Source organism: Anabrus simplex, chromosome 8 (genome assembly GCF_040414725.1).
Source record: "Anabrus simplex isolate iqAnaSimp1 chromosome 8, ASM4041472v1, whole genome shotgun sequence".
Taxonomy (NCBI): Eukaryota; Metazoa; Arthropoda; class Insecta; order Orthoptera; family Tettigoniidae; genus Anabrus; species Anabrus simplex.
In genome coordinates, this window is record NC_090272.1 from 67,298,268 (window position 1) to 67,312,143 (window position 13,876).

The window sequence follows — 13,876 nt, forward strand, 5'->3', positions numbered from 1 at the left end:
CATGGGAAGAGTAAAATGTAATTTAAATAATTTTTTTTCACTTTTTCCTGCATTTACATGCGCAGAGCAACACTTTCATCTCTTTTCTACACTGTCTTAATAAAACATATTTTTGAGAATTTCACACTTGAACTATTGGTACAAAAATATGTATTAAGTATGTGTGAATTATGTCATAATTCATAAAATCAAAATCAAATTAGTTCTAGAAACACATCCAAGTACAGGGAAACATCACTTTAATCAATTTCTATGCACATTCTGCGGCCTAGTTGTCCATGTTCTCCGCAAATGAAATTTTGGCACTTGGGGCTGTTGAAGGATGTCTTCCTGTCTTTGTTTGTTGTGCAGAAATGACGTCTTTATTTTCCGGGAAATTCTGTGGCATGTGCTTGCACAGGGTAGTTATACCCAGAATTAGCTTCATCCATTGTTATACAGAAGGAAAAGTGAACTACCAATGCGAATTTTGACAACAAAGACTAACGTTAAGTCACACCGGGTCTGCGAGACCCTGAATAGCCTGTCCGCTCAAAGTTTCCGAGGTAATGGATAGCGAGCTACTGTGTTCTGTTGAAGGTCGGGAGCCAAGAAGCTATCGGGGAAGCGGAAGCGTTCGGTGCATTCCACCAACAGGAACACCAATAAGTATGTCCGCCCGGGTCTCTTAGACCCATCGCAACAACTCCAGGGTTAAGTCAGTTTTCAAGCTTACTGATATATTAACCATGCGTGCGCACTCTCTCTCTCTCTCTCTCTCTCTCTCTCTCTCTCTCAACAATACCACCAAGAGGTCAAAAATAACACTTTATGCTGTTAGGTTAATCACAAAAGTTCAGTTTTGCTTGGTTCCCATTATGTTGAAATTTTGTTTTGGAAAGGAGATTAAAACAAATTCTCTTCATTCGTTCAAATTCTTTTCATTGCTGAAAGTCTCCTTTGTAAAAGCACTGAAGTGAAAAGGGAGTTTAATTCTAATATGAGGATACTTATATCTCAAAAACTGAATATATTACAGATATGGAAAATGGTATTTAGAATCTCCTTCACAAATAAAGGAACACACATTTATTTGTTTTTTTGAAAATTAATTTGAGGAGGATGAAAAATGGCCCAAAAAGGGGGTTGAATTATATATTAGGATACACATCTCAAAAACTGACACTTGAAAATTGGTATTTGGAATCTCCTTTTAAAAATAAAGGAATATGTATTTGTTTTTAGAAAAGCCACTTAAAGAGGGGGGAGGTGGGGATATTTACATCTCAAAAAACTTCGGATGTTACAGATGTGAAAATTGGTATTTGGTATCTCCTTTCTAACCTCTTCAGTCCCGAGCCTGTTGATGCATTCGATGTGTTATATTTTGTTCAAATAATTTTAAAAAGTTCACCATAGAAAATTAGTGTGTTTCACTAAGGTGTTTTATTTGTGTAGCATATAAGCTACATCAGGACTCAGAGTTGACTTTCCTACCACTATTACTTTTTTCCTTAAATAATTTTGTTTTATTGTAAGTAGATAAAACCACATGTAGAGCATATGCTACATACGGACTGAGGAGGCTAAAGAAACTTATTTTTTGTTTTTGTTTTCGGAAAATCTACTCAATGGAGCGGGGTGAAAAGAAGTGAAAAAGGAGTTTGATTCCGTTTGAGGATACTTATATCTTAAAAATTGAAGACGTTACACACATGGAAATCAGTATTTGGAATCTCCTTTAAAAATAAAGATGTGTTTTTTTGTTTTCGACTTGAGAGGATTGTTTCTCAAATGTACAGTTCTATGTCGCATGTTTGACTTAATTATCACTTTCTTGTATTGAATAGGTGGATCCCCATACCTAACAATTTTTAATGTAAGTATAACTGTTGGCAATACGTAATACCACCGAGCTCGATAGCTGCAGTCGCTTAAGTGCGGCCAGTATCCAGTAATCGGGAGATAGTGGGTTCGAGCCCCACTGTTGGCAGCCCTGAAGATGGTTTTCCGTGGTTTGCCATTTTCACACCAGGCAAATGCCTGGGCTGTACCTTAAGGCCACGGCCGCTTCCTTCGAATTCCTAGGCCTTCCCTATCCCATCATCGCCATAAGACCTATCTGTGTTGGTGCTACGTGAAGCAAATAGCAAAAAAAAAAAAGAAAAAAAGAAAAAAAAACCTGTAATACTCTCGCAAGTCGCAATTAGAAAATACCACATCATGCGAACATGGGCGAAGTAAAAGATTACTGCAAGGTGTGTGTATCTGAAAGTAGGGTCCTACACTGTGTGGTTGGCTATGCAGAATGCAACACAACAGTTAGAAAATAATAATATACTACTTTTGGTAGTAATGCGGAGTGGGGGCAGATAGTTAGTTGCTCCTTAAATTTGAACTGTCCAAGTGCTGAGCATTCTTAAGACAGCATGCAGATACATTTTTAAAAAAATTACAAAAATACAAATTTGTAACTGCAAATGGCATATATATCAATTTGTTCAGGAAGAATTAGAAAATAAGATAATAGCAGCATGTTTTACTTAAGTATCCAGTAAAAGTATAATGGATGATTAGTCATATTTTAAAAAAATGAATCAAAATATATTCCAGTTTTTTAAGTCGGTCACAAACATTACATTATCTGAAATTAAATTCCAAGATACACAAAATGTGCCAAGTTTCATTACAAGCACAGTGATATATAGTAGAAGTCTGCTATAGCGAGTACGGCATATAACGAGAACTCCGTTATACCGACAACTCTTTTCTGTCCCTTCAAAATTCCTATATTAAACTGTGTATCGTCCTTCGGTTACAGCGAGAACCCTATCGCGGGTGCATCCGTTATTACGAGAGATTAAGCGTGCGCGCGTTTTCCGTTAGATATTTATGCACCCCAGCAATGATATTGCATGCGATAGATTACCTTCGGCATCGTTTCCTCGCTATGTGCACTAGCGATTTCTCATCGACATTCAAAGGCGATGTCAGAGTCGATTAGTAATACCCGTTGACAGTTGTTCCGTAAAGAAAATTTGAAATCAAAGAGAACATATTTTCGTAATAAATGCGTAAATAACGTGTCCGCTAATGGTTGTTAACTCGTTAAAAATTAAGGCTGACTAAACGACCGCTTAATTTTGAGACTAAATACTGCACTTAAGTAAGAATAGGATACACCTCGAGGTATGGCAGAGTGCTTAATTGATTTCAGAGGTTAGTTTATATTTTGTCGCGTCTGGTTAAATTTCGGAAAGACTATTGTGAAAATTTATAGCGAGAAAGTTATAATTTCTCTACTGGCGCTTGAAGTGTGTTTTCATCATACGTGTAGTACGGTTAAGTTAGGATACGTGACGCTGTTTGAATAAGAAAACTGAAACGTTTGCAACAAAATGCGATCAGTCATCTTCGGTACGGTATAGTTTTTTCACTTTGTGCCTTTGCGAGCTCTCTCGTTGACATTCAAAGGCGATGTTGGAGCTTATTAGTAATACCAATCGACTGCTGTTCTCTAAAGAAAACTCGAAATGAAAGAGGATAACATGTTTTCGTAATAAATGCATAAATAACGTGGCCGATAGCAGTTGTTAACTCGTTAAAAATAAAGACTGAAGTAAACGCTATCTTAATTTTAATGTTATATACGGAAATTAAGTAAGAATGTGATACACCTCAAGATATGGCAGAGTACATACATTTTTCGCAAGGAGGTTATTTCTCTACATGCATTTCAAATATGTTTTTATGATAGGCTACATATACGGTTATGTTAAGTGATGCTGTTTGAAGAAGAAAGCTGAGGTGTTTGCCACATAAATCTCTGGAGTGATACCGTATTTTTCCGAATCCAAAATTTTTTTCTCAGAATCTCATGCGAGAACTCAAGGGTTGTTGCATTTGCGGCCTAACAGTAAGATAACGGATACCACTAGCAACTACCGCGGTAACCACGCTGCTTCTTTTCACACGCGCAGAACTCGTTGACAATAAACGACCGCCTCTTTACTACACATCGCTAGCTGCGACAACCGGTTGTGCAGTGCCTGTGTGTTTCTCAAATCTGTAGAATGGCATCAAAACATGCGACCCTTAGAATTCTTAGAAAAGCCATAGCTACTCAGTGTCAGTCATAACACGTCTATTGTACTTGACGCTTAGTAAAATTAAGGTTTATAGACAGCAGGAATATTTTCGTGATGGATAATCGTATTATAAAGATACGTGGAAAAGGTATTGCCGGCAAATTTTCAACGGGTTCTAGTCAATATTATGATGCCAATTTTAAGTTAATGTTTATTAAACACTCGGAAATGTAGAATAATTGTGCAGCCGCAAGAAAATACGGCATAGGCCTAACTAAAGCCAATATTTGGCGTTAGCGTGAAGACAGAGCTAAAAAAAAATGCATTCAGTGGTCCGCAACAAGGAGCTTTAAAGAAGTCGAAGGTGAAATTGTGAGGTATGTGCACGAAAAACGCAAGGGCGGAATGGCCATACCGTGGCGCAATAAACTCGTTCGTTGACTTTCAACGTTCGCGATTAGGCCTATACATCGCTAGCCGCTGAATTTGGCCGAACCCGACAAGCGAGACATGCGTGTAGCGGTAGCCGGTTATACCTGACGCTGCGTAAAAGTAACAGTTTTATAGATAGCAAGAATAATTTCCTGATGGATCGTTGTATTGTAGAGACGCATGGAATAAGTATTGCCGGAAACTTTTCAACGAGTTCTCTTCAGTATTATGATACCAATGTTAAGTCAACGGCCCTCAAACCCGCGGAAATAAAGAATAATTGTGCAGCCGCAAAAAAAAAAAAAGAAATATGGCGTGACGAAAGTCAATGTTCGGCATTTAAAAATAGTCTAAAAATGCGTAGGCCTACTGTACAGCAAGGCATTCATATGATTTTACGCACTTCTTTTCGAGCCTGATTAAAACGTTTTGAAGGGGAAAGTGGGGTTCATCTTGGATTCGGAGAAATACGCTACTATATTTTTTTCAGAAATAAATTAAACACACACTTTCACCTAGTATCGGATTACGAAAAATAACAAACACGTAAGCCGTAGTTTGGGTATCATCTGCGGAAGCACAAGTTTTGAACAAACTCGTTGCCGTTTCATACCGATTTTAATGTGCATGAAGGGTTTGCTGACTTTTATACAAAATCGGGTATAACGACAATCCGTTATAGAGAGTTATACAAAATCGGATATAACGACAATCCGTTATAGAGAGTGAATTTTTCGCTGTTGTGAATTCTCGCTATAACGAACTTCTACTGTATAATAGAAACTGCAATGAGTAATTAAAAAGTCACAGGTAAAAAGACTCGAGAGTCTATTGTGGTGGGTCATTAGGTCTAGATGTGCCTGGTAGGGTTAGCACGTTTGGATTGTCTTCATCACTACTGGACGCATCAGTGTAGTCATGGGTATCTAAATTAGTCATATTCTTCCCCACTTCCAGAAGAAAAGTCATCTAATGATAAATAATCAGGAAAATCTTCTACATTACCAATGTCGTCTGTACTCTCATCACCCCCAAGCTCCTCCAATGTTCTCTAATTGCACTTGAACCACTTAGTTCACTCTTATTATTATTATTATTATTATTATTATTATTTTATGACAACATTGGATAACTTTAGTCTGTCCATCGTACAGGTCTCTTTGAAGGGATTGTTCGGGCTTTGCGGTCCTCCTAGTACTTCTTCAGGCACTCCGATCTTCGTGCCTTTTCCTCAGTTGAAAATATGCGTGTTGTTGGTTTGTTTCATGTAAGCGTAAAGCGGAGGTTTGCATTTTTGAGTTTTGTGTTGAATTTTATTTGTGGTGTCTTCTGTTCTAAGCCCTATTTCCTTCAGATCCTCTATTACTTCTCTGATCCATTTCCATCCTGTTGTGGTATTTTTTGAGACGAGATTGTGTTTTACTAGTTGTTTCAGAAGTCTCAAATCCTGCATCCTCATATGTCCAAGGAATTCCAGTTTCCTCATGCGCATAGTATCTGTAATGGGTTCTAGTTCTTTGTACACAACTTTGTTAAGTATTATCTGCCATTGTCCATCTTTCTGATATTTTTTGATGATGCAGGTTCTTCCAGTTCTCCTTTCAGTTTTCTGAAGTCTGTCAGTCTGATTGTTTATTCAGGTGAAAAAGTGTTTCTGCTGCATATGTAGCTTCTGGTTTTATAACTGTGTTGTAGTGTTTTATTTCTGCATTTATTGATAAGACATTTATTTTGGTAGATATCCCATGTTAATTTTTGTGTTTTTGCTAATGTATTTGTTCTTGTTTAAATTGAGATTTTTTCATGTAGGTTATGTGTTACTATTTTGATTTTATTACCATTTATGGTAACTTCTTTTAGTTGTGTTGGTTTATGGGGCTAATTTTTGTTTTTTCAAGTGATATTTTGAGGCCAATTTTTATTTGCAATGTTTTGAAGTTCTGATATCTGGGTTTTTACTTCTTTTACGTCCACTGCTAGTAATGTTAAATCGTCCGCGAAACCCAGGCAGTTTTTAATTTTTCAGCCAATCTTTATTTTTGGGGGACATTTCCTAAACCATTCCCTCATTACCATTTCTAGAGCACAAATAATAGTGGTGAGAGCCCATCTCTGCCGTTGTCCAGTTTTAATTTCAAATGTCTCTGATGTTTCACCCCTAAACTTCCCTTTTGATTTGGTGTTAGTGAGTCAGTTTTACTATGTCTATTAATTTGGGGTGTTGTCCAAGGTGTCTTAAAATTTTAAACGAGGATTCTCTATGGATGCAATCATAAGCTTTCTTGAAATCTACAAATGTTATCACCATATCTCTGTTTCTTCTCCTATTATAGTCCATTATCAACTTAACTCATCTAATCAGGACAGCTCCTCCAGGGTCTGAAACCTCCTTGATATTCTCCTAGTTCTTTCTCAAGTTGTAAACTTATCCTATTCTTCTTCTTCTTCTTATTTTATGACCACATAGGATCACTTTAGTCAGTCCGTCGTTCAGGTCTCTTTGAAGCGATTGTTCGGGCTTTGCGGTCCTCCCAGTACTTCTTCAGACGCTCCGATCTTCGTGCCCTTTCCTCAGTTGAAAATGTGCGTGTTGTTGGTTTGTTTTGTGTAAGGGTAAAGCGGAGGTTTGTATTCTTGAGTTTTGTATTCAATTTTATCTTATTTTTGGTGTCTTCTGTTGTAAGGCCTATTTCCTTCAGATCCTCTCTTACTTCTCTGATCCATTTACATCCTGTTGTGGTATTTTTTGAGACGAGATTGTGTTGTACTAGTTGTTTCAGAAGTCTCGAGTCCTGCATCCTCATGATATGTCCAAAGAATCCCAGTCTCCTCTTACGCATAGTATCTGTAATGGGTTCTAGCTCTTTGTACACGACTTTGTTAGGTATTAACCGCCACTGTCCATCTTTCTGATATTTTTTGTTGATACAGGTTCTTCCAATCCTCCTTTCAATTTTCTGAAGTCTGTCAGTCTTTGATTGTTTATTCAGGTAAAAGAGTGTTTCTGCTGCATATGTAGCTTCCGGTTTTATAACTGTGTTGTAGTGTTTTATTTTTGTATTTATTGATAGACATTTCTTTTTGTAGATATCCCATGTTAATTTTTGTGCTTTAGCTAATCTATTTGTTCTTACTTGGATTGAGATTTTTTCATTTAAGTTATGTGTTATTACTTCTCCAAGATATTTAAACTGAGTTACTATTTTGATTTTATTACCATTTATGGTGACTTCTTTTAGCTGTGTTGGTTTTTGGGGCATAATTTCTGTTTTTTCAAATGATATTTTGAGGCCAATTTTATTTGCAATGTTTTGAAGTTCTGATATCTGGGTTTTTGCTTCTTTTATGTCCACTGCTAGTAATGCTAAATCGTCAGCAAAACCCAGGCAATTTGTTTTGATTTTTCGGCCAATCTTTATTTTGGGGGGACATTTTCTAAACCATTCCCTCATTACCATTTCTAGAGCACAGTTAAATAATAGTGGTGAGAGCCCATCTCCCTGCCGTAGTCCAGTTTTAATTTCAAATGTCTCTGATGTTTCACCCCTAAACTTCACTTTTGACTTGGTATTGGTGAGAGTCAATTTTATCATGTTTATTAATTTGGGGTGTAGTCCAAGGTGTCTTAAAATTTTAAACAGAGATTCTCTATGGATGCAATCATAAGCTTTCTTGAAATCTACAAATGTTATCACCATATCTCTGTTTCTTCTCCTGTTATAGTCCATTATCAACTTAAGACTCATGATCTGATCAGGACAGCTCCTCCAGGGTCTGAAACCTCCTTGATATTCTCCTAGTTCTTTCTCAAGTTGTAAACTTATCCTATTAAGGATGATTATTGAAAATATTTTGTATGTTATGTCTAGGAGAGAGATTCCCCTGTAGTTATTAGGGTCGGTTTTGTCCCCTTTTTTGTGCAGAGGATGAATGAGGGCTGTTGTCCAGTGTTCTGGTAGTTCTTCTTTAATCCAAATAGAGACAAGTTGTTGATGGAGGGCAACTTTTGCTGAGGTTCCTGCATATTTCCAGATTTCCGCAAAGGTCTGATCTTCTCCTGGCGCTTTGTAGTTTTTTAATTTATTCAGAGCTTGGTAGACTTCCTTTATTGTGGGGGGATTGATGTTTTCTGGTGATGTTTTTATGGGGGTGTTGGTGTCCAAATGAAGGAGTTCTGTAGGATCCTCACAATTTAAAAGCTTGTTGAAATGTTTAGCCAGAATTTCTGCATTGTCTTTATTGTTATGGGCCAGCTTACCATCTTCATCCTTCATCAGTAGGGTCGGGGGTTCATATTTTTGGAGCTGCTTTCTGAAGGTTTTGTAGTAGTCCCTTGATTTAGTTTTACTGAACTGTTCTTCAATTAACTGCAGGGTGTCCTTATGATGTTGTCTTTTTATTCTTCTTAAGACTTGGGTAGTTTCTTTTCTCTGTTTTACTAGCTTTTGATAGGATATTTCTGTCTTTTGGGACTGATGTAATAGCCATGCCTGATGTCTTTTCTCCACTGTTTCATCACATTCACTGTTCCACCATTGGTGTTTTTTACGTGGTTTAATTGGAGCTAGGTCTTCTGCAATTTGTTTAAGGTTGTGTACTAAGTCTTCAAGTTTGTCTGTGATTTTTATTTTTTCAGTTGCTTTCTGGTAATTTTTGTTGTTGATTAGCTGGGTAGGATCTATTTTTCTTTTAGTTTTAAGGGCTTGCTTTTGTTGTCTCCTCTGGGGAGTGAGTTTAATTTTAATTTTAACTACGTAGTGATCTGAACCTGTGTCTATTCCTCGGAGGACTCTGACGTTATAGATCTCTTTGTGGTGGTATTTGTCCATGCAGACGTGGTCCAGTTGCCATTCTCCTTTAGTGTAGTCAGGGTGTTTCCATGTTTTGAGTTTTTGAGGTTTCCTCTTAAAACATGTAGATTTCGAGATTAAATTATGGTTTCTACACAGGTCAACTAGTCTCTCTCCATTTTTATTTGTTTTCTTGTGTGCTGGCCATTTTCCGATGATGTCACGGTATTTTCTTTCTCTGCCTAGTTGAGCGTTGAAGTCGCCTATTAATAATTTTATATGGTGTTTGGGGATGTTATCTATGGTCTGGTCCAATAGGTCCCAAAATTCTCCTGTTTCCTCCTGGTCTTTTGAGGAGTTGTTTTTATCATTAGTGGGAGCATGGGCATTTATTATAGTATAGATTTTATTAGATGCCTTTAAGGTGAGCGTTGAGAGTCGCGGAGACTGTGATCTGAATTCTTGAACCGAGTTTATTATTTTAAGGCTGACCAAAAATCCTGTTCCAAATTGTGGGACATTCTTCATCACTCTCTTCCCGGGTATACCTTTATAAAGTCTGTACCCTTGAGATTCCAAGGCATCCTGGTCAGTGTTTCTAATTTCCTGTAATCCCATGATAAGAATTTTGTGTTGGTCCATTATGTCGGTGATCACTTTTAGTTTACCGGTTTGCATGAGTGAGTTTATGTTGTGTGTAGAGAAGTATGTTATCTGTTTTGGTTTGATTCTTGATTTTGTCTCATTCGTGTATGTAGTACTGGGGTATTTCCGTGCCTCCGACTTCACGGTATCTTTCAGGTGGCAGCCCACCGTATCCGAATGCTGCCTTCTCTGAACTCTTGGTTCAGCCGGTGGAGTATTCCTTAAAAGACCTTCCTTGGTTGACTGTCAAGGTGTCACCTGTGTGGGACTAGGTCCCGAATTACAACTCTGGATGTGATCCAGTGAGGTGATAATGAGGCCGCTCCTCTGGAGTACAGACGCCTTGTGCAGCCGCCCCTAACCTGGAGAACAGACGCTGCGTAATGGATTCCAGTGGCATTTCCTCCACTGTGGGGACCATCACCCCACCCAAAGGGGCTCATTCGCCCGAAGCCGTTGGCCCCCTTAGGGAGTCAGGTTATTTCCCGCCGCCCAACACTCGGCGTTGGCAATTTTACAGCTGGGTGCCAGACCAGCAAACCCTCCTCCTTTCTCATTCCGGACTTGGGACCGGACAATGGCGGAGTTACTTATCCTATTAAGGATGGTTATTGAAAATAATTTGTATGTTATGTCTATGAGCGAGATTCCCCTGTAGTTATTAGGGTAGGTTTTGTCTCCTTTTTTGTGCAGTGGGTGAAAGAGGGCTTTAATCCAGATAGACAAGTTCTTGATGGAGGGCAACTTTTGCTGATGTTCCTGCATATATCCAGATTTCCACAAAGGTCTGATCTTCTCCTGGCGCTTTGTAGTTTTTTTAATTTATTCAGAGCTTGGTAGACTTCCTTTATTGTGGGAGGGGATTGATGTTCTCTGGTGGTGTTTTTATTGGGGTGTTGGTGTCCAAATGAAGGAGTTCTGTAGGTTCCTCACAATTTAAATGCTTGTTGATTTATTTAGCCAGAATTTCTGCATTGTCTTTATTGTTATGAACCAGCTTACCATTTTCATCCGTCATCAGTAGGGTCGGGGTTCATATTTTTGGAGTGGTTTTCTGAAGGTTTTGTAGTAGTCCCTTGATTGAATTTTATTGAATTGTTCTTCAATTAACTGAGTGTGTCCATGGGTAGTTTCTTTTCTCTGTATTACTAGATTTTGATAGGATATTTCTGTTTTTTGGGTCTGATGTAATAGCCATGCCTGATTGATGTCTTTTCTCCACTGTTTCATCACATTCACTGTTCCACCATTGTTGTTTTTAATGTGGTTTAATTGGAGCCAGGTCTTTTGCAATTTGTTTAAGGTTGTGTACGAAGTCTTCAAGTTTATCTGTGATTTTTATTTTTTCACTTGCTTTCTGATAATTTTTGTTGTTGATTAGCTGGGTAGGATCTATTTTTCTTTTAAGGGCTTGCTTTTGTTGTCTCCTCTAGGGAGTGAGTTTAATTTTAACTACGTAGTGATCTGAACCTGTGTCTGTTCCTCGGAGGACTTTGACGTAATAGATCTCCTTGTGGTGGTATTTGTCCATGCAGATGTGATCCAGTTGCCATTCTCCTTTAGTGTAGTCAGGGTGTTTCCATGTTTTGAGTTTTTGAGGTTTCCACTTAAAACCTGTAGATTTTGAGATTAAGTTGTGGTTTCTACACAGGTCAACTGATTATATTATAATAATCACTGAACTAAAATAAACCAATTAAAATGAAGTAAATCAGGCACACAATTATCACAAATTGGCTCGCAAACAATCTTCAAACGTTCAAAGTAACTGGACGGTTTGAGTAGACGTAAACAAAGAACCTTTCACAGCTGACAAGATCGCCGCTTCCTGCTTTCCTCCACGAACCTCCTACGCAGGCATAGCAGGGGGAGAGGTGATACTCCCACGTGGCGCGTCCCAGGTGGCAGATAGGGGGGTCCTAACCGGCTTGCCGGCGGACTTGAGGGAAATAAAATACCTCTCGCGGACCAAACACACTACCCCCTGCGGGTGGGGGACGCACATGTAGAATACACCCGCGGTATCCCCTGCCTGTCGTAAGAGGCGACTAAAAGGGGCGACCAAGGGCTGACTGAATTAGAACCATGAAACTAATTTTGAATCGTACCATCACACGGGGAACACCATAGGTTGCCTGTACTTGCGAGTAGTACCACTAAATTCGGTACGAAATAGGTTTGTGATTAGTAGCAGTAAAAGCCTGGCCTGGTGGATTCCAGTACCCGTGCGTCGTACCCATGTGTGCAACACCGCGGGTCTGGGCGTAGCCTGTGAGTTGTACCACTATATGAGCAGCACCGTGGGTCTGCGTTGCATGTGATTAGTACCCACTATGTGAGGAACACCACGGGAATACCGGGCCCGTGTTTAGTACACCTAGGTGGGGAACCTTCTCGGTTTGCGTTGACTCTGAGTTGGGCCATTGTGTGAGACACACCATAGGTCTGCGTTACTTGTACGTATTGCAATACTTTTGAGTAGTACCATCTTTTGTGGAACACAGTGAGTCTTCGCTACTTCTGTTTAATACCCCAACATGACACATACCATGGTTCTATTTTACTCGCGACATGTACCATTCTGTGTGGCCTAAGACGTGGATTTTGCACCCCCTTTAGACACCAAGCATCATTGTGCTTTATAAGTGGTTCCTTGGTCGGTAATAATGTTATTTTCGATCTGTATTGAGTCCGATCCACTGGTTTTTGTTTGTTTGTTTGTTTGTTTTTGTGTTTTGTTGAATTCCTGTCCATCCATTCATTCTTCATGCCATATTTTATTTTTATTTTGGTCAGTGGATGCCTTTGCAATTTTTGTTCTTTCATTTCGTACCATTAAGGGCCGATGACCTTTGATGTTAGGCCCCTTAAAACAAGCATCATCATCATCCTGCTTTCCTTCCCCAACCAAAGACCAACTTGCACTGCCTACCAGATAGAGAATTTCATTTTGCAGCGAGAATATTCGTAAAATCAAATGTTATACTGATTTTACGAGTTATATCGATTTTACGAATCATTTCACTGTGAGATGAGAATACTTGAGCCGGAATCCGAATCATCTTGTAGTGAGACAATAGCATTTGGAGGGTTAAGGGCCCCAGTGCATGCATATCAAAGAAAAGGAAGTGTAAAGTAGTTTCATATCTCTGTTGGGTATTGGTGGGCAGTCTGAGACGAGGTCTCGATTTCTCTAGACTAGCGCAGGCACTATTTCTCGCGAGAAATTTCGAGAGATCTCGAGCGTTGTCCCCACATTGTGTGGCGAGCAGCATGTCGCAGGCCTACAGGTAGTCAGAGCTGAATGCTGTTTGTGCTGAGTATGTGAGTAGCAAACCATGCGCCTTCTCCATTCTGTAAATGTGTGTTAACAAGCAACTAGGGCGTTCATTTCTACCGAGGTCTATTTTGATGCAGTATAACATAATTATAAAGGATAAGCATTCTGGCATGTTATGCACTGGTAGGTACACGAATGAATAGATGAAGTACAGAAACTGACAGCTACTGTAGGTACACATACCTGGATACTAGATGTGTGCATTGTTCGAACTCTAGACGAGGCAAGATGTGCCTTGCTCTGCATATGCAACCACCATTACGCTCGAGTGGAATGTGTAATCTAAAATGCTTGTTTGCTCCAATTCTTTCCATAGACCCCACATATGACCATTGCTTATGTTTACCAATATTTTGGTGAATAAGGAAATAATTCCTTAAAATGTTATAGAGCATTCGCATCATAATTAGGTACTTCGATATATGACGGTGCAATGTGCAGTTGTGCCTAGTTGTACACGACAACTTGAAGACGATCTCCGAAATGCAACTTAACACATGGGTGACGGGCCCCGAGAAATCTCGGTTTTATTCACGACGTTATTTTCAGTCTTCCTGTGGCATCTCTTGACCATATCTTGAACTATTTCGGACGTGCACATT